Genomic DNA, 27,312 nt, shown 5'->3' with positions numbered 1-27,312 from the left:
TGTAAAGACAGACAAAATGCCTATTTCTTTACTACCCACAAGGGGCTAAACACAGAGAGAACAAACCAGGACAGACAAACGGATTAAGTCAATTATATCGACCACAGTGCGTTACTGCTACTTATTTAATCAACCCCAAAAGGATGAAAGGTAAAGTCGATCTCAGCGGAATTTGAACTCAGAACGTAGTGGCAGACAAAATACCACTAAGCATTTTACTTGGCGTGCTCACATTTCTGCCAGCTCGCTGCCTTTAATTAAATGTATCTTTTTAATTTCTTATCCATTGCTTGTACTGGGTCATTGACTTGAAGGGTTTTAGTAAAACAAATTGACCCCAGTACTTATTTTTTAAATCTGGTATTTATTCTATAAGTCTCTTTCACTGGACTGCCATGTTATGGTGGTTAAACAAGCCAACAACAGTTGTCAGGTGTGTGTGTGTAAGGAGGGGGTGCAAAAACAAAAACAAAGATATGCACACACACATATATATACACATGATGGGTTTTCACATAGTTACCATCTATCAAATTCACTCACAAAACACTGGTTTGCCCTGGGCTATATCAGAAGATACTTGCCCAAGGTGCCATGCAGTTGGACTGAACCTGGCACCACATGGTTGCAAAGCGAGCTTCTTAACCACACAGCCATATACCTATATAGGCACAAGAGTGGCTGTGTGGTAAGCTTGCTTACCAACCACATGGTTCCGGGTTCATTCTCACTGCATGGCACCTTGGGGAAGTGTCTTCTACTAGAGCCTCAGGCCAACCAAAGCCTTGTGAGTGGATTTGGTAGATGGAAACTGAAAGAAACCCGTCGTATATATGTGTGTGTGTGAGTGTACGCACACGTATATTTGTATGTTGGTGTTTGTCCCTCCCCCGTCCCCCCCAACATCGCTTGACAATCGATGCTGGTGTGTTTACGTCTCTGTAACTTAGCAGTTCGGCAAAAAGAGACCGATAGAATAGTACTAGGCTTACAAAGAATAAGTCCTGAGGTCGATTTACGTGACTAAAGGTGGTGCTCCAGCATGGCCACAGTCAAAGGACTGAAACAAGTAAAAGAGTAAAAAAGTAAAAAAAGAGATATATATGTGTATGTGTGTGTGTTTAACATCATCATCATTATTTTATATCCACCTACCATGGTGTTATGCTGTGGTATTCAGTAAGCTATGGTGAGCAGTGGAAACTAGTGAATTTAGCCAGTGGTCAGTCACAGAATAAATCAATTTACAAACTAAGTAAATATGTAGTGCAAAAATATAAATAAAAAAATTTCAAGTTACCACTGTGATTATTGAACTATAGACACTTAAACTGATCAGAAGCATAACTCAGACATTTCTACTGCTTGCTGTAGACAGTAAACATTACTTTGCTTGCAGATACAGATATTTGTCAATGAGTTATAAACATAATTCTGTGTGTTAACATTTGGTATGAGAAGAACAGTTCAAATGATTAACCATGCTAGCATTGGAATTCAGTAGTCATATTCTCTAGAGTTATTTTGCATTATGGATATCTTTGTTCTGCCAATTACGCCAAGAATTTGTTTTCAAATAATACTAATTGTTTTCAAAATAATACTAGCCAGAGAGATGAAGAGAGTGTGGAGGAGTAAGATAACAATTACTCCTGTGGTAATTGGAGCATTTGGCACAACAAATTGCTACCTAAAAGACTGAAAGATATTGAAACTGATAGTCACACTCAACTTGCAGAAAAGTGCAATTCTGTATTTTGTAAGAATCTTAAAAAAGCTTCTTGAGATTTGAAGAGACATGTTGTCACCAAACCACAAGATAACATTATAATAATAATAATAACTATAATAATAATAACAATAATAATAATCCTTTCTACTACAGGCACAAGGCCTGAAATTTGGGGGGAGGGGGCCAGTTGATTAGATCAACACCAGTACACAATTGATACTTAATTCATTGACCCTGAAAGTATGAAAGGCAAAGTCAACCATGGCAGAATTTGAACTCAGAACGTAGTGATGGGTGAAATACTGCTAAGCATTTTGTCCAGTGTGCTAACGATTCTGCCAGCTCACTTCCTTAATAATAATAATGATGATGATTTCAAATTTTGACATAAGGCCTGAAATTTTAGGGAAGGAGACAAGTCATTTGCATCGACCCCAGTACTCAACTGGTACTTATTTTATTAACCCTGAAAGGATGAAAGGCAAAGGCAAAGTCAACCTCGATAGAATTTGAACTAGGTAATGTCAGATGAAATGCCACAAAGCATTTTTGGCCATCATAGTAACGATTCTGTCTGCTTGCCACCTTTTTAATAATAATGATGATGATGATAATAATAATAATAATAATAATAATAATAATAATAATAATAATAATAATAATAATAATAATGATAATGATAATATAATAATAATAATAATAGTAATGATAATATAATAATAATAATAATAGTAATGATAATATAATAATAATAATAATGATAATATAATAATAATAATAATAATAATAATAATAATAATAATAATCCTTTCTACTGGAGGCACAAGGCCTCAAATTTGGAGGGAGGAGACTAGTCAATTACATTGACCCCAGTGTTTACTGGTACTTAATTTATCAACACTGAAAGGATGAAAGGCAAAGTCAATCTCATGGAATTTGATCTCAGAACGTATCGATGGGCAAAATACTGCTATGGATTTCATCCAGAGTGCTAATGATTCTGCCAGCTCTGAGATTATTCCGTATGTAAAAACCATCATTTTATATCCTCTTTTCTATGCTGGCATGGAATGGACAGGTTGTCATGTTCTGGGTCATGTTTATGCAGAGTTATCACCATCCTAGATTGGTTGGAGACCATATCTCACTTGTATGTTGTTTTGGCCATCATAGTAGCGATTTCTATGGCTGGATGTCTTTCCTGCCACTAAACACTGTACAGAGTGTACATGCATATAAAGTCCACCCAAACCCACCCAAAACAGTTATCTCTCATCCTTTCACCAGGCTAACTGTGCCATGCCATGGAAACTACGTGCTACCCATTTTTCTGGAATTCCTTTCCCATCTGCGTTTTCCTTACATCTATCAACTTACAGCTGTTGAAGCTATATGTAAACCACAGTAACTGTAGAAGACATGCATAGGTCACAGGTTCAACCCACCCTCCTGACTTGTATCATAGAATTTCTTTGGTTTCTTTTTTTAATAGTCTCAAATGAGATTTTTACTGTGGTTTCGAAAGAATTTTACATATAATCTCCCACAAGACTTAGCCTATAACATCCTACTGATGTCAATACATACAGCTGAAGTCAATACATACAGATATACATTTGTCAATATTTTTCCATAATATGAACTGATTAATAGAATGATACATCTCAGAGAAAAATCTCTCCATATCCTCTGCTAGTATACTAACAAAATATATGGCTTTGAAAAGATATATTTTCTAAATCATTATGTGCATATTTATGTACATTTATTATTTCTTCTTCCTATACCATACCTACAGACATCAGTGATCATGAAGCTCCATGCCTCTCTGTCCTCCACACAATTTAGAGTGTTACTGGACTGGTTTCTTTGAAGCCAGCTGCTAAGGCCATTGAGTATCTTCTTCTGTCTCCTCCAGGTCTTTTTCCTTTGAGTTTTCTGATTGTAACCAAATACTCAAGGCATTTTATTCTCATACAAATATATGTGTGTGTGTGTGTGTGTGTATACGCACGCACGCTTGCTTGCTCACTCACTCACTCACTCAAGATTACGAATCTTCAGACTTCATGAACATTTCATAATGGTATAGAAATTAGTCTTGCATTATATAATTCATATATTTTCAAAACATATAATTTATACAAATGTAAAATGCTAAAAGGTTAAAATGCTTTCATAAGATTAAAATAGCTGTAACAAATAATCAAGCCATTAGTAAAATAAGAGAGATGCATCTTAATTTAGGCAATACTAAATACCAACTGCTTAATGCATTTACAATCAATCATATACTTCCATCTGAGCATGGTTAATTGCAAACTGCAGCCTAGCAAATGAGGAGATTAGGAAATAATTTTTATTAGACTTTCAAGTTTAGTTAGTAAATGAAGTATTTCATATGAATCAAAAGAAGAGGAGTAAAAATCATCTTAGTATGTGGAGAAGTTAAGATCATACTATAATAATAATGGAATCTTGTCAAGGAAACAAAATGATTCAAAGCGAACAGCAAATAGAAATACATAAGAAAATATATAAATATATATTTTCCTCCCTAAAGAATATCAAATATCTCAAAAAAGTCACACACACTCAGTCATATATTGGTTTCACATTTTGGTACAAGGCCAGCAATTTTACAGGCGGGTAAGTTGATTACATCGACCCCAGTATTCAACTGGTACTTATTTTATCAACCCCAAAAGGATGAAAGGCAAAGTCAACCTCAACAGAATTTGGACTCAGATTGTAAGGATGGATGAAATACCACAAAACATTTTGCCCAGTGTGCTAACGATTCTGCTAGCTTGCCACCTTATCCCTCCTCACCAGTTCTATATTACATACTTCACTGTATCAAAATATTTTTCTAGAATATGCACACTTGAAATTGGGGTGTAACGAATATGCCACCAAATATGATATAATATATATATATATATATATATATGTTGAGATGGCATTTTAAAAATCAACATTAAATATCTTTGTATTTAATAGTACTTATCAATCAGCTTGGTTCTCTTTTGAAATCTAACCCATTATGTAGCATTAATATTTAAGCACTAAGATTTCAACAACTTTCTGTGTTTTGACATGTTGAACTCCATTATCCCTAAATTAAGATATAGCAACTGCTCTAATTACTGTGTTAGCATCACTATTCTGTTACAGCCTAATACTCTTTTTTTTTTCTTTCAAGATGCATCCAATACATTTGTGAAGTCTTACAACTCACTGATTTCATATTTGCACGATCCAAGCATCATTGAACCAAATAACTATAAGAAGCACTTTAATCAGCTGTGTCCAATCAATCAAAAGACTCAAGTAGACAGCAATATTTAACTACCTTTGTCAGCAAATCTTCCAAAAACAAAAAAAAACAAACAAAAAATAGGCACTAAAATTGATGGAATGCATCCATGCTTTGATGAATTCAATTAAAACTTCATCTACTTCAGCAGACTTTATTTGAAATTGAATGAAAGCTCTACAATAATGGTATGAGCAATATCAAATAATGCATCACTATATCAACAAATCATGTAAAAATACTATTTCACATATGAAAATATTGCAGAATGGATAAAGCATTAATCATGAGTATACCTTGCTAACAAAATGATTCTTTACTTTCTCCAAGAAGAAATATAATTAGTCTAAAAGCCTGTGGAAAATTTTGTGAGGTGGTGCAATTAGTTAAAGAATTATGCTTATACAATCCTTTCCTATACACAAGCACTTTATTTCATTTTTATTTATTTATTGTAATGAAAATATATGCCCATACTTATTTCTTTGATTCCTGAAGAACTGAAAATCACGGACACTGTTGGTCAGGAGCCTCTTAGAATCTACATTAACGCTTTAGCATTCAGATTACTCCATCAAATACATTGCAAATTTATTCACATTGTTTTGAGTAAATCATACCTTACCTCATCCTAATGTCATTCATTATTTTTTAAATGATATTGTAGGGTAGGTGTAAGAGGTCAGATGTGGTCAGTTTTAACATAAAACAGGTAGAATATTTGGGCTGGATAAGGCTGGCTTAAATGCTAAGAGATTAATTTATAAACAGGAAATTCAAATTCTCACAGTTGTCAGACTATTTTAGTGGTACCTTCTACAGACTTGTACCTTGCACATTACCGTATTAATATACTTATTTCATTTACACTAATGTATAGATTCCTCTATTTTATCTATGTAAATTTAATATTTGCTTAATTTGAAGTGCATTGACCAAGGTAACCAACTCTAGTTCAGAAAAATCAGTAACCCAGAAAGCCTTTGGAACCAAAAGTTCCAGAAAACTGATGTTTTACTTGTATTCTTTGCTGGTGTATACCAATAATTATTTAGGAGTGGTAAAGAGGCAAAATTGTACTCTGAACTTTATTTTGTGAATCATTATTAAAAACCATTAACCATTATCAATCTATTTTTCAATAATAATTATCTGTTTCAATGCGGGTTTTCATGCATCAAGTAAGCTTGTTTGTTTGCTCATTTCATATTCATTTTCCCGTCAAAGCATGGCTTAGCTGAATATATAATTGAAGCATTGTTATATATCTAGATCCGCACTGAGGAAATGACAAAGGATTGGGAGTTGTGGCGATTTGTTATACTTGAGAAGACACGGCAAGCCAAAAACAATTGCTGTCATCCATACATACAAGTTTGTACTTTACAGGTGCCGGTACCATGTAAAATGCACTCATGCCAGTGTGTGTAGTCACACCCACCACACTTTGTAAACTGGTTGGTATTAGGAAGGGCATCCAGCTGTAGAAACCATGCCACAGCAGACAATTTGGAGTCTGGACAGTTCCCCAGCAGGCCAGTTCTTCAGCTAGTCAGCTCCCCAGCAGGCCAGTTCCTGTTAAACTGTCCAATCCAAGTCAGCATGGAAAACAGGCATTAAACAATGATGACGATGATGATGATAATGATTCATCTCTTAGTAATTCTATTTTTTCAAGTAAGGTATATTTCATTCTAAATGTCTTGCAGACATAAATTCAACAGATGAGTTGTTGACAATGTCATCACTTGAAGCTCAGCAATTTTTGACGAAATGCAAGTGCACACACACACACATATTCAACAGGCTTTTTTACTTTCTTACCAAATGTACTTATAAGGCATTAATCAGTTCAGAGCATCCATGGTGCCTTGTGCCATACAGTGAAACTAAATTTAAAACCATGTGGACCAGAAAAGAACTTCTTAACAACCACACAGCCATATCTGCACTTATATGGTATATCAAAATTGAAAAACATATTTTTGGTTTATATTGTAAAGTAATTTAAATTAAAAGATTCTTACTGAAATCATTAAGTTGACTTTAATTCTGAGAAAATCAAAATAGAAAATAAATTTAATGGATTTGTAAATCAAGTTACTTTTTTTTTAATTCCTTTCTAAATAAAATATTTTGCTAACAAAATCTATTTATGTACAACATAGCATAAATCAGAACCGAAATATATTTAAATACTATAAAGCCATACTGTGGGTTAAATAAAAATCTCAATACATTCTTTCTACATTATTGATATTTATAAAAAAAAAAAGAGAGGGAGGGAGTCCACTGCCTGAGCCTTTTACTGTGTGTTGACCACTACTCAGAGAAGATTGACCTAGTTCTTTTCCCAATCAACAGCTATGCTATTGATTGGGAAAAGAACTATGATATCGATTGAGGAGAGTGGTCATGAATTGACTAGAGTCATGATGGATAACCTAATTTGTGCTTTTAATGGCTTGTCATAAATTGAATAATATCTGTTCATGATAACACAAACACATTACAGTGGATAAAATCCTAATTGACTTTACACAAAACTTTTCTTAACTTATTTATTGTTATTCATAAGTAAAAAAACACAGATGAAATTTTTTATAAACTCTTAGTTCAATGTGAAATTTAAACAAACCATTTCTTGCAAGCTCATTATTATAACATTCTAATGAGAAGAAATTTATAGCAAAATGTAAGTGTTGGTTCTTTCATCTAAATGTAGTAGTATCAAAGTATTTCACTTGCTAACTTATCCAACTTCACTGATGCTGTGGCTATTTAGCATCTGGTCCACCCCCAACTGAGCAAACACATGATCAGAAGTATTCTAGCTATGACCGGCTAAACTTTGCCATCTTTTTAGAGATATATAGAAATACATTATCTAATCTGACTTTAAGATGGTGGAGTGACGTTTGAGAGAATTTTTGCTGTTATTTCTATTAGGTCAGGTAGCCAGCTGAATGCTTCCTTTCCGACACATTTGTCATATTAAAGATTTAACCTTTTAGCATTCAGATTACTCTTTCAAATATCATACACTACCACATAACTTCGAGATTTCAATGATGTGATTATTTATTTTTAGAATGACATTGTATGATAGGTGTAAGAGGCTGGATCTTGTCAGTTTGAACATAAAACAAGTTTTGCCAAACCACTAAGTTATGGAGATGTAAACAAGCCAATACTGGTAATGAGGGACAAACATGAACCCAAAGACACACACAAGTGTATACATACATCTCTATGCATGTGTGTAACATTAAAAGAAAATAGATATGAAACAATGTTTTTTACATCTATTGTATAATACAGTTATATAAGTGTTTCTATAAATGTATAAATATATATTGAGAGTATTGAAGCAAAACATTTCACTAATTTCATTAAGACAAGTGAACACTGAAAGACCGTATTATTTTCATATAAAGTTATATTAACATCAGGAACTGTTAGACAAAAAAGAAGTGTTAATGAAGAAATTCATTTTTGATGGAAATTAAATGAATGGGTATTTTAGAAACAAGTGTCAAAAAAATTAGAATAAAACTATTGATAATTAATTGTTAAACTAATTTGTTTCCATTCATCAAAAGTTTGTCAATATTTTTAAAGGAGAACTTACTTGGAAAAGAATTGTAAAGTTCAACAATGAAAATTAAATTTATGAATACACAAAATCTTTATATTCTTATGAATGAAAAAATATTGTTAAAAAGTTCTTTTCTGTCTTGTAAGTAATTGTAATCATATTCTATACAAGGTTTTAGAATATGTTTACAAATATTTCTTTAATGGAAAGAAATGGGCAGTGTTCAGGCTGATTGTAAACCCCATCACATGGTATTCAATGAAGAAATAAGAAAAATAGAAGAAAGTCCCATTTCAGATTTAGGAAGCATCTGATGACTATGTCATCATCTTCAACCACTTGATATTACTGTCTCAAATCTTAGGATTCATAGGGTCAATTACACAGTTTCCACAGGGTAAAAGTGACTGAGATCACAACACTCACCTTGAGCATGATGGCAGCCTATTACAGGATTACTCATTTACGACTAAGTGAACTGGAGCAATGTGAAAAGAAAGTGCTTTGCTAAAGAACACAATACACTGCCTGGTCCTAGAACTGAAACCAAAATCTTGCAATTGTGAGTGCAGTACCCTAATAACTTTGTCACACACATTCACCATAAATATATGAGGAGAGGGAAAAAAATTAACCACCAATATACTGTTTATACTACTGTCAGTGTTAAAGCATCCTAACACTCAGTAATCAGAATTAGATCATTATTGAAAAATGTATATCATATTTGAATCAATGTCAAGTTAATAACAAGAAATATGTGATTGGAAATACAAAACAAGACTAAATGTAACTAAAATGAAAAAGTTCACTTTAGTAATACAGTTTCAGGTATATACAATACAGAACATCTATTTAGTATTTCTCTATCACTTCTTCAGCTCAGTACAGTAAAATCAATGCTTCACTGATGAGATCTAATAAGACTGAAAATTTTCCAAAATTGTTTCCCATATTTGCCAAAATACTATTAGTTATTGAGCTAATGTTGTCTTTTCTTTACCACATAATTATTTTTAATTAGATTACTGTTTAATACCCGCAAGATTAAGTTAACACTAACTTAAATTGTAAAAGTGTGTGAATTGAGGTGAATGTGGAGAGAAGAGGAATTTTCTATTCAGTAGACTTAATCAAACTCATGGATTCACTTATAATTTTTCCTGACACTTACCGCCACAAAATTCCTTAGCTTCTGAGGGGTTTTTCCCCCTTCAGTTATGAAAGGTTTAATGACATACACACTTTCATTTTATTTAGCTCATTCTTGGGAGACATATCTTGACAGTTTCAATAGACAGTCTTCCAATGTTCTCTGTTCACTACCATTCATAAAGGTTTGAAGAGCACTAGAAATAGCTTGAAGATCATATCTTTTTTAAGATGAATTTCTGGGTCTTTTTCTTCAAATAATGCTCTATTCTCAAATTCTGCCAGGTAAAGATGACTGTCAGGTGATGTGTTATTTCTGTTCCAAGCAATGATTCCTTTCTTTTCTGAAACAATAACAATTTGCTGATTTGCAGCCCAATTGACAACTGTGAAAAAGCTTATTAAAACACTTGAACTCATGTGTTTATTAGTTTGGATGTGATATCTACTGCAAGATACCAAGCCTTTTGCCTAGCAGGATAATGGTCAATCTCCAAAAGCTATGAAGGTGTCAGTCAATATTTTTTTCTATGAGATTCTACAAGTTAAACAAAAATGGAGATAGTTAACATCTTTATGTTCATGACTATGCAAGTTCAATCACTAGTGCATACCTAGGATGAGGCTTGTTGAAATTATAGTTTTTTCATTTCTTATGAAAAGCTATTATATAACACAATCTCAAAAGTGTTCTGAAGTCAATACAAATATGCAGCAAGTTTCATTGATGTTATATGTGCTTCTCTGTAAATAACTTGTTAAAGCTTTCATCATATGAAAGATGAAATTTTGTTCATAACCTGAATCTTAAATATTAGAAAATGAAAAAGATCTCAAATGTAAACTTTAGCAAAGTTATTTTCCTTTAATATTAGTTTAGCTAACAGCCACCATTAGATATAACAATAATGAAGAAAGATGAATTTGGATATTGATCCTGGACTTAAACTTCTGACCTTCAAATATACAGGTAAGAAAACAGAAGTATATATTGGAAACATATCATTCTGGGCATTGACAATATATGACCTAAATACAATTACTTTCTGGAACATAAAAACAAAACATAATTCTATTTATTCCCAAATTTCAGAATGAAAAGTTTAAAAGAAAAAAACAATATCAGACAAGATAATCTGAAGATGAAGTGGTATAAAGTTTGTTTGTAAAAACCTACTTCACTTAATAATTGATAGGAAGATTTTGAAAGTAAAATAACCTAAATGTTTTCAATTGATACAATATTTATTGTTTTGCTACTTATAGAAAGCTTCTTATGTTAAAGCCAACATATATGGAAGCCAATAACATACAAATAAAGATTCAAAAATTATTCCTATGCCACCTACTACACGGTCACATCATCCAACAGAAGAAAATACAATAACATCTAACTGTAACTTATATGGATGCCACACATCTCTAACAAAATACAGAACTACTTTTTCACTCTGGTTTGAATAAAAATTGGTTCTAATTATTCCTGCCAATCATCTCTAATGCAGATTTTTTTGCTGTAATCTAAACCATATTTTACGTTTATTCATTAATATTGAATTAAATCAAACATCAAATTAATATCAACTATTCTACTTTTATTTAACCCTTTAGCATTCAGATTACTCTGTAAAGTATCATATTTATTCACATTGTTTTGAATTAAACATGCAGCCTTGAGATTTTGATGATGTCTTTCACTCTTTTACTTGTTTCAGTCATTTGATTGCGGCCATGCTGGAGCACCGCCTTTTTAGTCGAGCAAATCGACCCCGGCACTTATTCTTTTGTAAGCCCAGTACTTATTCTATCGGTCTCTTTTGCTGAACCGCTAAGTGACGGGGATGTAAACACACTAGCATCGGTTGTCAAGCAATGCTTGGGGGACAAACACACACACACACACACACCACACACACACACACACACACACACACATATATATACATATATACAACAGGCTTCTTTCAGTTTCCGTCTACCAAATCCACTCACAAGGCATTGGTCAGGCCGAGGCTATAGCAGAAGACACTTGCCCAAGATGCCACGCAGTGGGACTGAGCCCGGAACCATGTGGTTGGTTAGCAAGCTACTTACCACACAGCCACTCCTGTGTTTATTTTTAGTACGACATTGTAGTGTAGGTGTGAGAGGCTGGATGTGGCCAGTCTGAACATAAAACTGGAAAAATATCTGAGCCAGTTAAAATGCTACAGGGCTAACCCTTTTCATACCAACCCACCTGAGATCACCCCCAAATCCTATGATACAATCTGGCCATTTTAAAGTAATCTAAATTAAAACCTTTCATCAAAATTATATGTTCATTTATGTTCCATACACAAGATTGATAATGACAAAAATCCTAAATTCTTCATTATTTTCAAAATTAACAGAAACAAAGGAAGTGCATTCCAATAAATATTTGAAAACAAAAGTGTTAAACAGCAGAAATTCCAAAGCCAAATAGTAATATTGCAGAATCAGATTTGAATTATGGCATGAAATTGCACATCAACATTTAAACAGGAATGTTTATCTGATACAAGGCTGAGCCATTAAAACATTACTTCTTTTATCAGCTTTTATGTTTTCAGAGATTCTGCCATAAAATTTATTTTGTAAATATTTAAAATCAGATATTGTTTTAATTAATATACCTAAGAAATGGGATAATAAAAATTCTAAACAAACAATTAATTTAAAACATAATACCTTCTACAAGATTGATATATTTACTTAAGCATAAAACTACTTCTGTCAAGTTACAACATATTATATGCAACATTACATGTATGTGTATAGTAATAAAGATGAAACAATTGGATAATTTGGGTATTACTACATCTGTTTCAGTATTGATACCCTTATCTTCCCACCACTCTCTTTTTCTCTCTGTGTGTGCGTAGTTAAAAATGTTGCATTAAGAAGTATTATAACAACCAACCATATAATATATGTGTTACTATATTTTGTGTCCATTGAGATAAAAGCTATCAATATGACCTATTGTAGATATGACCCATCTTTTCTCTGAAAACATTAATTGAATAGATAACAAATGATATGCTTTTATTCTTTTACTTGTTTCAGTTATTTGACTGCAGCCATGCTGGAGCACTGTTTTAAAGGGTTTTAGTTGAAGAAATTGACTTATTCTTTGTAAGCCTAGTAATTATTTGATTGGTCTGTTGAACTACTAAGTTACAGGGCCATAAACACACCAACATCAGTTGTCAAGTGATGGTGGGGAGGACAAAGACACACACACACACACACACACACACACACACACACATATACATGACAGGCTTCTTTTAGTTTCCATCTACCAAATGAAGTCAGAAGGCTTTAGTCGGCCTGAGGCTATAGTAGAAGACACTTGCTGAAGGCACTACACAGTGGGACTGAACCTGGACCCATATGGTTGGGAAGTCACACCTGCACCTAATTCATAGAAAAAAAATTACATGATATTTCAAAATAAATAAAATGAAAGTGAATAATTCCATACATGACCAGAATGTATAAGTTCCTTAACTGTAGGAGGATGAGCGGTAGATTTTTCTTTGGACAGGTCATTAGTCTATCACAGATAACTTCCCAGAAAGAGCTGGTAACCGTTTTCTTTGGCATACTGAATGAAGTAATGCTCCATTGACTTACTTAAACTTCTACAAGTTATCATGGTACATGTAAGACTAGCAGGTAGCAAATTTTCAGAAATACAATTCTGGTATCAATCTTTTAATCTCAATCTCATGTACAGCTCAAAACATTATACCATAATTACCAATAATTGTTATTTTACAAACCTATTATACAGATTGTCAATTATAATAAGACATTTTGAATTGAATGTTTAAAATCAGACACTCAACTGTCTATGAATTTGTTTAGTTTATCATGCAATTGCCTACATTTTTGTAAAAGCAATAATTATAATAGGCATGTAATAACAGTTGTACTGATATATTTTGTAAAAAAATTTAAATCAATAAAAAGTAATAAATTGAAACACTACTTAGTAACAAACAATATCTCCAAAATACAAACCCAAGAATATGTTACTTTTCTTTTACACTTTTACTAGTTTAAATCATTAGATATTGGCCATGCAGGAGCATAGTCTTCAAGAGCTTTAACTGATCATATTGATCTCAGTTATTATTCAGACTTGTACTTATTTTAACTATGTCTATCTATCTACCATCATCGTCATCATCATCATCATCGTTTAATGCCATTGTCCATGCTGGCATGGTTTAGGCAGTTTGACCAGAGCTGGCCAGCTGGGTGAGTGGGTGGGGAGGACTGCACCAGACTCCAATCTGATTTTGCATGGTTTCTATGGCTGGATGCCCTTCCTAACACCAACCACTTTACAGAGTATCCTGTGTGTTTTTATTCGGCACCACACAGGTGCTTTATGTAGCACCGCATGGTTGCTTATATGTGACACCATAACACTCTTTTATGTAGCACCACCATGAGTGCTTTACACCACCAGAAGGACAACCCAACTCTATCTCTACATACACAGTTTACTCCTGTAAACACATTCATGTGCATGCATGCATGCACATGCGCACGCGTGCACGCACACACACAAAACATGAGTGTGCACAACAAATTTTCATACAATTTCTGCCTACCAAATTCCACTCACAAAAACTGTTCAACCCAAGCCTATTGTCAAAGGAACTTGCTCAAGAGTTTGGCCAGCTAGTCAAATCTGGAAACACATGGCTGTGAAATGAATTGTTGAAACCTAATACTTGATGAACCTAATACTTGATGAAATAATTACATTTATCAAGCAAATAAAGTCAACCTATAGTATGGAATAATATCACTGATATACTATCAGCTGGCTGTTGTTTTGTCTCATCATGTGTAAATATGATTCAAATAATATAATCTATCTTGTATATACAATTGAAGCAGTATCAAATTAAAATAGCTATACAAACATGGTTGATACCAGTGCCCCCTCACTGGCTCCCATGCTGGTGGCACATAAAAAGCACTATCTGAATGTGACCGATGCCAGGGCCACCTGACTGGCTCCTATGCCGGTGGCACGTAAAAAGCACCATCCAAACGTGACTGATGGCAGTGCCCAAACTGGCTCCTGTGTCAGTGGCACATAAAAGGCACCATCCAAAAGTGATTGATGCCAGGCTCACCTGACTGGCTCCTGTGCCGGTGGCACGTAAAAAGCATCCACTACACTCTCAGAGTGGTTGGCATTAAGAAGGGCATCCAGCTGTAGAAACATTGCCAGATCAGAGTGGAGACTGGTGCAGCCACTGGCTCTCCAGATCTCAGTGAAACTGTCCAAACCATGCCAGTATGGAAAACAGACATTAAACGATGATGATGATGATTTATATAACATACTTAATGTATATATACATCATTGTCAGACAAGTTACAGCAGAATTTGTCAAGAGATAACATTATTTATGGGCATGCTGTGGTTAAAGATACAATACATATCAATGGGAAACATCCATAAAAAATGTTATCTCTGGATCAATACTGTTGTAACTTAACTGTCAATGGTGTATATACATTAAGAATGATACATAGATGGCTTTAATACTGCCTCAATTGCAGATGCTGAAGTTTTATGCATTTATTTGTTACTGTTTATTCACTGTTACCAATATCAGATGTGAAGAATGTCATGTAGGCATCTGGCTGGCTTTGAGTATACATCATTGATGAGGCCCAAGGAGGCCAAAATTTGCCTGGCACTCTCACTGATCGCTGCTGGGATGGTTGTCTCCCTCTGATATATATATAGTACTTTTAAATAGAGTATGTCCATAAAAGATGTTATCTTTGAATGAATACTGCAGTAACTTGGCTATCAACTATGTATATGCCCCAGCATGGCCGCGGCCTTCGGGCTAAAACATTTTAAAGGATTTTATATATAAGGTATGATACATTGATGGTGACTCCAGTAATTCTTTAGTACAAACCTTTTATAGAAAAACTATTACATGCATACTTAATTAAAATTATACAATATGCACCATATGGTACATATACATTAAAGCAAAAGAAAATATATGTTATAATATTCTATTTAATATTTTGAAAAACCAACAGTTGGTGCCATAGTCAAGCTGGATAAATCTTAAGTTCCTTTAACAGATGAAGTGTTTACAATCTTAGCTTATAAAGGAGATTTCATTTCACATTTCAAGTTCTATTAATATTGCTGTAATACCACTTAAGTATCCTATTAAGCCAATTATGGAAACTTATTAGTTCAGTCTAAAGTTCAGCATTGTCTTGCAGACACTTATGGATTTTCTATTTTACATAAAATATAAACAAAAGAAAGTATGTTCAATGCTAACTTATAAATATTCAGTACTCTCAAAACAACAATGATTTACTATCTGCTAGTAAAAGTCTTTAATGCTAGTCATCCTTCAATTGTTGCTTTTTTTTTTTCTTTCTCCCCTTCCTCCTCTACTAAGAATCTTTATCTCAAACAATGTTTTATAACTTCTTTTGCCATATAAATTTTTTATTACTTGGTATCAAATTGTAAAGACTATAAAAGTTCTGGAATTTGAAGATTGAAAATTTATAGCACTTATGACAGCACTGAACAAAAGAAGATTAATATTTAATTAAAAATATATGTAGATACAACACTGTCTTAAAAAATGCACTTTAAATATTACAGAAAAACATTCAAAGCAATCATAAGTGGAGCAGTTAAAATCAGTATCAAAACAATAATGGGTATTTAAATAGCATCTATTTTGTATTGGAAACCAATATAATATAAGCAGTTGTTGATGTTGTTTAGCCTAATATTGTTCTGCCTGTTTAATAACCAGATGAATAGAGAAATAGAAGGGAAGGAGAATAAATATATGAATGAACAGACACACAGAAACATGAATGAATACAGAGACTGAAAATGAATGGACAGAGACACAGATGACTGAACAGGTATACAAACAAATAAAGACAGACAATCAGACAGGAAGATGAATGAACTGATAGACAGACCAGTTAAGGCAAGAAAGCCAATTAGAAGAGTGAAGTAAAATCCAGAATGGGAGGCAACCCCACATTGGCCTGTAATCCAAGTATGGTAGTTGAATGTAGTTACCAGGACAAGACATTAAGCTTTTTTGAGATTAAGGGCTTTGGGGATGGTGAAGTAAACCCTTAGTTACCCAGAGTTGTAGTACTTGTCAAGGGCTTCAGTTATGAGTCAAATAGTAGAAGATAGTCTTAAGCATATAGAACTCAGAAGAGAGCTGGTCCTTTAGCCATGCCATTGAGACACGCTGGTGTGCAGATATCATCATGTGGCAATAAATTAAATGCAATTAGTAATAGACACACAAACATTACAAAATAATGGTTTGCCTTGATCCTTTTGCAGTTTATTCATTATGAAATTTACAGGTAAGCTGTTATTCAATTCAGAAATTTAAAAAAACCCAAGTGTGCACAAATCTCAACACACTGGAGCTAAGTTGACTTCTTTTTGTTCTGTAGTTTGCTGTATAATCCTACTGATCAAAACTCAATAGAAAAGTAGGAAAAAATACTCCACCAACTTCACATCAAGCCCTAAATGTATTCTTGGACTAACAATACTTGTAAAAGGCTCAATTGTCAGACCATTCTTCAGATAATATTTAAACCAAGTCACTTGGTGAAAAATCAGATGGATCAAAGTCAGATATTGAGGGTACATACAAGAAATACATATACTGGTCTGATTATCATTACCAAAGCCTTATTTGCTATTAATTCATTGATTAAAGCATTGAGTAAATTGTCACTCAATGAATGAATAATAGGTGTAGCTTAGTGGTAAGAAGTTTGTTTCCCAACCACGTGGTTCTGGGTTCAGCCCCACTGCATGACACCTTGGGCGAGTGTCTTCTATTGTAGCCTTGGGCCAACCAAAGCCTTGCAAGTGGATCTGATAGACGGAAACTGAAAGAAGTCCATCAAGTGTGTGTGTGTGTGTGTGTGTGTGTGCGAGACAACCAGTGTCGGTGTGTTTACTTCCCCATAGCTTAGCTGTTTGGCAAAAGTAACCAACAGAATAGTTACCAGATTTAAAAAGAAAATAAGAACCAGGGTCAGTTCATTCAACTAAAATTCCTCACTGCTGTACCCCAGCATGGCCACAGTCCAATTACTGAAGCAATTAAAAGGTAAAAGATAAAACAGAACCACTTTCTTAACGAAAGAAAAGTCTATACAAAATCTTCACAAAAAAAAATTGCAACCCCCACTGGTGGTGGGGTTTGGGAAGTTGAGATGGAAGTGCATAGCAGACACTGTAATGATAAAAAAAGGGATTAAAGGTATCTTCTTTAGATGAGAGAGTTTAAAATGAATGCAAACAAGAGTGGTTTCAGATAGTATAGATAGGATTAACAAACAGGTGTGGTACCATGGAGATTCATATCATAGGATGTTAAGAGTTACTTAAGGATAATAAAAAAAATAATCTAATTAGTAATGTGTAAAAGTGTATGAAAAAATGTTCATTAACTGAGTGCGTCCCAGATTTTGGAATAGGGACATTGTATCTCTATGTGTTGTAAGAGGTAACAAAAGGGATTGGCATCAGAAAGGACATTCAACCATAGAGCATTACCTTTAAACATCCCCTATCCACTTATTCTAAAACACACATAAAAACAATTAATAAGGAGGAAGAGGGGAGGCTGGGGAGGAGGAGGAGGGGGAGGGGAGGGAGGGGAGGGAGGGGGAGGGAGGGAGGGAGGGAGGAAGAGGGAGGGAGGGAGGGAGAGAGGGAGGAAGAGGGGGAGGGTGCGGCAATGAGGACAACAACAATAACAATGATGACTAAGTGCTTTTTGTGGATTATGTCCTGAAATGATTACACCATCCAAAGTCTTTGTTTTTAAATGCCATCATATTCAGAAAACTGACCTAAATTGCTCCATGTTTTGAAGCTGAGAAAACAAGCATCGATGGAATTATTGAATAAATCAACTTATAAATTTCATAAGCTTAGACTTAAAAATGCTTTTAAGAAAAATTTGAAGAACAAAATAAATTTAGATAAACTTAGAACACGGCTAATAAAAAAAAAAGTATAAAGTTTCTTTCAAAAAAGAAAAACTTATTAGTGCAGTTGTGTAATGAGTTGAGGGGAGGGTCTTGATAAAAGAACTGATAAGCAGTACTAAGGAATAACAAACCCCCAAACCCCAAAAGACAGGCTGTCTGTAAGAGAGAGGGAGAGAGAGAGGGAGAGAGAGAGAGAGAGAGAGAGAGAGAGAGAGAGAGAGAGAGAGAGAGAGAGAGCAGTCAAGTGCAATCATCATTATCATCACCATCATTAATGTCCGTTTTCCCCTGCTGGCATGGGTTGGACAGTTTAACTGAAAACTGGTGAGCTGGGAATCTGCACCAGGTTCCAATCCAGTCTTGATATGACTAAAAATATTGTTTTAGATTTATCTAAATCTTATTGATATGGAATTGATAAGGAAGATAAGTCCGCTCAAATTTAAAATTACCTAGTCTGTTGTAGATAATGTGCAACCTTAAAAGAATGGGAGCTTCAAATTAAGGATGTGGTGTGACCTTTGTTTAAGCGAGAAACTGAGAATTTTCTCTCAAGACACCAAAAGTTTGAGCAAAAGAATTGAGCTATTAATGCCGTGTATGCATGCAGCTAAGTATCTTTTATGCAAATACAAGCCTTCTTGAGATTTGATTTGGTTCAGAAAAAAATCATTGATTTTTTAGATGTTTAATTAATAGGTCTTATTGACATATATGCATGTGTGCATGTCTATATGTGGGTATACGTATATAAGTAAATGTATACATGTATGTAAATATGTAAATATATAATTCTGTAATTACGTGTGTGTCTAAGTGTACATATGTATGCAACTGCACAAACCCATGCAAAATAAACACTCACATACACACTCATTCATTTTAAAAACAATGATTAAAAGTATTACTTAAAAGTATTATTTTTGAACATTGCTTAAACAGCAATGCACATTCATGGCCTCAATTGTATAGAGCTTATGATGTATATAATAATATTACCACAAGAAACAGAAATGAAATAAAAAGCATGAGCCTGAAGCAGCCATTTTTGCAAGTGTTGTTCATAAAGGTTTGTAAACAAAAGAACATAAGGACAAGTGTTTCTTTCAAACTTTCGTCTCATATTTCAAAAAATATTTAGGCAGTGGATATTCTGATGATCAGAAACAAGCAAAGTGCAGGAAATTGGAGCCTTTCAGTTATAATGCGTGTGTGTCTGTGTGTGTGTGCGTGCACATATAAGCACTTGTACCAGTACTGCCCAATATACTTTGTAAAGAGGTTGGCATTAGGAAGGGCACCCAGCTATAGAAACCATACCAAAAGATGTGGAACCTGGGCAGCTCTTCAGCTGGCCAGCTCTTGCCAAACCACACAACCCATGCCACAAAAGAAAATTATGTTGAATAATGATGATGATGATATATATATATATATTATATATATATATATATATATATATTCAAAATAAGCAACAAGTATATCTTAGGTAATTTGGTACAATCATTTCATGCTACTTCATTTTAAACGAAATGAAAATAAGAATATGTATTGTCTGTTTGATGGAAGACTTCTATAAATGGCTGAAGATTGCTCAACATTTTAAAACTGATGTAATACTTACAAAGTTTTATAAAATGAAGTAGCATGAAACGATTGTACCAAATTACCTAAGATATACTTGCTGCTTATTTTGATTATAATCACCCCATGGATTTATATGGATAATACCATACAAAATTCTGGTGCCTCTGACCATATTCATCTGAATCTAAATTTTGCTGAACTTTTATATATATATATATGAGTTTGGGTAAACATGAGCTCATTTCATAAAAGTTAGAAAAAATAGTGCATTACTAATGGAAAGAGACAAGGCTAATAAATTCACATGTAGATGCTGTTTAATGTAAGTTAAAGGCTATGGCGATAGTTTGAAAGCTATGCATAATCTTCAATAACTGACAGAATAAGTTCAATTGTTTGCTGCTGCTTGCTTCTGGGATAATTTTTATGGTTAGTCAATGAAACTGTCACCAATACTGAGGAAATTCGATGATCAAAGTTGACCAATAATACACAAATAGTGATATTATTTGGAAGAGAAATATTGAAAAAGTTATTTTGTTATAGAAAATGGTTATGAATGGTTTTTTAAAAATTTTTATGTTAAATAATTTACAAACCTATCATTCTTGTAGACTTCAGAATGAAAATTTCAGGGACAGTTTATAATGTATTTAGAGAATAATAGCTTTAAGTAAAAACAGCTATAATCTATTTTTACTGTCATTTTATTTGATTTCTCTCATACTTCACATTATGCACGAATTGCAAAATTACAAAAAAACTGAAGTATTAGACTTCATCCCACTATACTATGCAACAGCAGCACCGCTGCCGCCGCCACCATCACCACCTGTTCATGTTCCGTGCTGGCATTGGTTGGGCAGTTTGACAGGATTTGATGGGCCCAAGGACTGCAAAATGCTCCATTGTCTGCTTTGGCATAGTTTCTACAATTGGATGTCCTTCCTAATGCCAACCATTTTACAGCATGTACGCAGTGCTATTTTTCTTCCTTTCGGTGCCACCTGCACTAGTGACATTGCCATGCAGCTTGTAGGACTACAAACCCCAAAGTATGTGTGCATATGTGGGACTTTACGCTAGGGGAATAAGGAGTAGAGAGGGGTGAAGTATGATAGCAAAGGTCTGGAGCAGGACAGATTTCTTACTATAGAGGGGAGACATGACTACTATCATTTTACAAGGGAGAGGGGAACTAGAAAGTGATATAAGTTATGATTAGGTACCAGAGTGGATAAGAATGAGTGAGGCAGAGGTACCAAGAATGAGTGGGAGACTAGAGGGTGTCTGATAGTATGAAGCAGCAGAGTAGAAATGAAGACACAGTAAAAACAAGAATGAAAGAGAGATGATATGCTTTTGCATAGGTTGCAGGTATGTCTCTATACAGTAGATGTAAATTGAGAAGAAAAGTGCTCAGTATATAACTGGATATGACAAAAGAAAATGTAATATGAAATAATAATTTTGAGATATGATGAATATAACAATAATATTCTTTGCTTTTCTTTTAAAACATTTTACTAGTGACGAGTGCTGATGTTAATTTAATGCCTGAAGAGATATATAAAAAAAAAGGTAAACAGGCACAGAAGTGGCTGAGTGGTAAGTAGCTTGCTTACCAACCACATGGTTCTGGGTTCATTCCCACTGTGTGGCACCTTGGGCAAGAGTCTTCTATTATAACCTTGGGCCAACCAAAGCCTTGTGAGTGGATTTGGTAGACAGAAACTGAAAGAAGCCCATCATGTATATGTATATATATGTGTGTGTGTATATATGTTTGTATGTCTGTGTTTGTCCCCCCACCATCGCTTGACAACTGATGGTGGTGTGTTTACATTCCCCGTAAATTAGAGGTTCGGCAAAAGAGACTGATAGAATAAGTACTAGGCTTAGAAAGAATAAGTCCTCGGGGTCGATTTGCTCGACTAAGGGTGGTGCTCCAGCATGGCCACAGTCAAATTACTGAAACAAGTAAAAGAGTAAACAAAGAGACCAAATTGCAATTATTCTCCACAGCATCATCAAGATTGTCATCATCCTTTTTTTCCCCCCTCTATGCATGTAATTATTTTTGTTCTGTTCAATATAAAAACCATGTGATTTCTTTACAATTAATTACATGATATTGTATTCCTTCTTAATCAATTTAAAATTACTGATCAGTTGATTTCATATGCATACATTATCAAATTTCAAATTAACTATAAAGTTTGAAATTTTCTAAATTTCCTTACACACACACTCTCTCTCTCTCTCTCTCTCTCTCTCTCTCTCTCTCTCTCTCTCTCTCTCCCTCCCTCAGTATCACCTAGACCAGGCCACTCTGGTCAGATGCTCTGAGAAAGGCAACTCTGTGTACTCTTAGCTGTTTCTTGCTTGTGAGTGCTCAAAACTGAGGGCTGTTGGTTGGACCATCTTAAAATTCTTTTCTACTCTAGGTACAAGGCCCAAAATTTGGGGGGAGGTGGCCAGTCGATTAGATCGACCCCAGTACGCAACTCATACTTAATTTATCAACACCAAATGGATGAAAGGCAAGGTTGACCTTGGCAGACCATCTTAACAATATTGCATACATTGGGCTGTATTGTATTTATCTATTGACAGCAAACCACAACATTCATAGATCATAATTGAGCCCCTAAACCCATGAGGCCCTTGGGCAACAGTGCAGTTTGGCTACCCCTTGAGGCAGCACTAGCTGGTGGGTCTGTGATACCAAGAAGAGTCATCAGCCAAAAGAGAAAAAAAAACTTGATACTTGCACAATTTTAAAGACAGGGAATTTTATTTCTAGCTTTGTAAAAACAAAATCTTAATAAATTTTTGAATAGCCACCTTAAAATACAATAACTTTCAATGATTTTATTAATAGTAAGAAAACTTACGTTGATAGGAACTTTGAGAAATTTGCAATCAATATCAGGACTCAAGATTATGTCAAAGGAGTTTCAGTTTGTTTTGCAAAATATTTTTGAAAAAAGCAATTTAATCAATAAAATGTCCAACAAAATAAACAAAAACTAGTAAAATAAGAACTAACACAGTTAATGTGGTGAGAGGGAAAACTTTAATTAATGAGGACCCTACTTGCACAAAGAATAGGTAAACAATGAATCTACCCAAGACAGGCAGAAGTGACAACTTGAAATCTTTAAATATTGAAAGAGGTTGGCTACATCAAGATTTTAATTAATAAATATTAGAATCAGGCATGTAGTAATGGAAAAAAATTATGGCCATTTGGCAAACATAGTGACAATACAGATATAGCTGTGTGGTTAAGAATTTCACTTTGCAAACAGTTCACTAACACACTCCAACTACTGGTACACATATGGATTTCTCTCAACCTTTTCTATGACTATAGTGGTCTTTGCTCTTCAGAGCCTTCACTCATGCGGTTATCTTCCCTCTTGTCATCCATACTGTGTCCATCTTCTACTCAACAAGCTTTACACTCACTATTATAAATTGTCCTTAATTCTTAGAATATCAGCTTTCTGGAATTCTTTCCCTGCACATATTTCATGCAACAGTTCAAGGGAAATAGTAACCACATCAATTTTGCTGATCTTGGAAGGCCTGCAACGGCAATGGGCACAACTCCTTCTTCCAGAACAGCCAAATTAGAGAGAGAAAAAAGACATAAAAAGAAAAGGTGAGTTCATGCTATATTCCTTCATGGAAATGTCCTAGACCTTTGTGGTAAGATCATGAAGATGGTATTAAAAATAAGATCTGAAAATTTGAAGCTTGTCTAATAAGGACAATGAACTTAATTTTCATAATAATCCATTTAGTTACAGAAATACTTAAACACAAACTGTTGATAATTTCCAGAGGCACTTGATGCATTTATTTCATAGTTAACCATCATCATCATCATCATCATTTAATGTCTGTTTTCCATACCGGCATGGATTGGGTCTTTAAACAGGAGCTGACAAGCTAGAGCCAATCACAACACTGAGGGTGTTGGGTGTTTTTCTCATGGTGCCATTACAAATATGAGGGCATCAAGACAAGAATCCTCAACCGAGTGGGGTGTATAGTATTGAAGGATCTTTTTGATAGCATTATTTAACACAAATAAACATGCAATAAAACGGGAAGCTAAAATATGAAAACTAATTACATGGCACCTTGGGCAAGTGTCTTCTACTATAACCTTGTGAATGGATTTGGTAGACAGAAACTGAAAGAAACCCATCATGTACATGTGTGTGTGTGTCTTTGTTTATCACCCCATCACTGCTTGACAACTGGTGTTGATGTGTTTATTCCCCCATAACTTAGCAGTTCAGCAAAAGAGACCAATAGAATAAGTTCCAGGCTTAAGAAATTAACCCTTCAAAGTGGTGCTCCCGCATAGCCACAGTCAAATGACTGAAACAAGTAAAAGAATAAAAGAATATACAAGAAAAAGTTTTTAAAATCTGAAGAAATTTGAGAGAATGGTTTGTGTCTGCAAAATACACCTAATAGAATTTGTAAAATAAGTATGTATTCCATGAAAAGTCACCTGAAACATCACACATACTTATTTTATAAACTTGAAGTAATCCAACTTCAGGAAATTTAATTTTTCAATAAATCCTATCTTAATCTTTAAATGTTACAAACTATAAACCTCCTGTTGATTTATCACATTTTGTATGTGTGTGTACATGTGTCAGTGTGTTTAAGCTTCTTAGTAATTTGTGTGAACTGAAGGAGTTGTGACTGTAGTACAAAATACATGAACCAATGAGCGAATCTCTATGTAGTTACTTGATTTACCAGAAATAACAATCAAATCACATCCTACAGCCTTAAGATAAAGGAAGGATATGTTGGTCAACGGAGTCATAATCCTGAACTGGGCTGATCACAGCTGGATTGTCTTTAATCCAAGTCAACTTATCTAGAGTTGATTTGGGGCTAAACAATACTGTAAGAAAACTGTCTTTAATATATCAATGGGAGTGAACAACAAAACATTCACAATTATGCCAAGATCTGACAAGCCATCTCTTATACAGCATATGACTATACACTTACATCCAGGGCTGTGGAGTTGGAGTCGGAGTTGAAAAAGATTAGGTGGTAGCTGGAGTCGGAGTCGGTAAAACTATATCGACTCTGACTCCAACTCACAATATCTTTATTCTTTAATATAAACCAGTTATAACATATAGGCCTACTCAAAGTACAAGTGTATGCATAGGTGTAGGAGTGGCTGTGTAGTAAGTAGCTTGCTTACCAACCACATGGTTCCAGGTTCAGTCCCACTGCGTAGCACCTTGGGCAAGTGTCTTCTACTATAGCTTTGGGCAGACCAAAGCCTTGTGAGTGGATTTGGTAGACGGAAACTGAAAGAAGCTCGTTGTATATATGTGTATATATATATATATATATATATATATATATATATACCTCATAGAGCATATACTCTTTTACTTGTTTCAGTTATCTGACTGTGGCCATGCTGGAGCACCGCCTTTAGTCGAGCAAATCACGATGATGATGATATATATATATGAGAGGTTTTGGGTATCCTGAAGACCCAAAAGGCAGGTAAGGCTATGTGAGTGCTACAGAAGGACCACTGTTAGACTCCTGGTTCAATAATAGTGTGAGTGCATATGTATGAGTATGTATGTGTGTGTATGTGTTTGTGTGTCTGTGTTTGTCCCCGCAACATCGCTTAACAACCGATGCTGGTGTGCTTACGTCCCCGTAACTTAGCGGTTCGGCAAAAGAGACCAATAGAATAAATACTAGGCTTACAAAGAATAAATCCAGGGGTCGATTTGCTCGACTAAAGGCGGTGCTCCAGCATGGCCACAGTCAAATAACTGAAACAAGTAAAAGAGTATATGCTCTATGAGGTATGTAGACCAAATGACTTAATTGCATAAAGAGGAGTCAGAGTCAGAGGTGCCAATAGTAGAGGAGTTGGAGTCAGAGTCAAAGTTTTTTGTTTCAACGCCACAGCCCAGCTTACATCACAGTATTAATGGTAATAATATCGAAACGAACAGTATTTTGATATGATGAACATTCATGCCACTTCAAAATATCTTAGCATGACCAGTGCCAGTGACACATAAAAGGCACCCAGTACACCCTTTGGAGTGGTTGGCATTAGGAAGGGCATCCAGCTGTAGAAACCAAGCCAAAACAGACCAGAGCCTGGTGCAGCTCTCTGGCTTACCATTTCCAGTCAAACCACTTAACCCATGATAGCATGGAAAACTGATGTTAAATGATGATGATGATGATGATGATGAAATATATAGTACATATATTTCAATGAATTTCATATATAATTGAGAATTTGGTAGGGTTTAGTAAAAAATGCTTCAATAAGATGATGCTTAAATATTCCTTACATTTAATCAGGCTCTGATTTAAACATGAAAACTTTAAAAACAGAAAATTTTGTATAAATGCAGACATGGCTGTGTGTTGAGGTTTCCCAGTCACATGGTATAGTGTTTAACACTACTGTGTGGAACATTGGGTAAGTGTCTTCAACTATAGCTCTGGTTAACCAGAGCTTTGTGAGTACCTTTGGGAGACAGAAACTGAAAGGAGCCTGTTTTATACATACATGTGTGCGTGTGTGTGTGTGTTATATAAAATGAGATAACAAGGCCAAGGCAGTGTGATATTTCTAGGACATTTAGAAAGAGAAAAGTAATCTTACAGTTATTTCAGGGATATAAAAGATTATCACATCATCAGAGATGATATGAGAAAGTTTCAATAGAAGGAAATGGAGTTCATTATATAAGAAGTTATTTTGGAAAGGGAGAGATACAGGAAGTA

At 34.5% G+C, this 27,312-nt stretch overlaps 1 protein-coding gene across 8 annotated transcripts in view; it reads right to left on the bottom strand.

The window, feature by feature from the left end:
- LOC115209821 (anion exchange protein 2-like) overlaps positions 1-27,312 on the bottom strand; it is a 721,610-nt gene that overhangs the window by 519,084 nt on the left and 175,214 nt on the right. The window lies entirely within an intron of this gene.

This window comes from Octopus sinensis, linkage group LG1 (assembly GCF_006345805.1).
Source record: "Octopus sinensis linkage group LG1, ASM634580v1, whole genome shotgun sequence".
Lineage (NCBI taxonomy): Eukaryota > Metazoa > Mollusca > Cephalopoda > Octopoda > Octopodidae > Octopus > Octopus sinensis.
The sequence above is the reverse complement of the archived record's forward strand: the minus strand, read 5'-3'. Positions and strand labels throughout refer to the sequence as shown.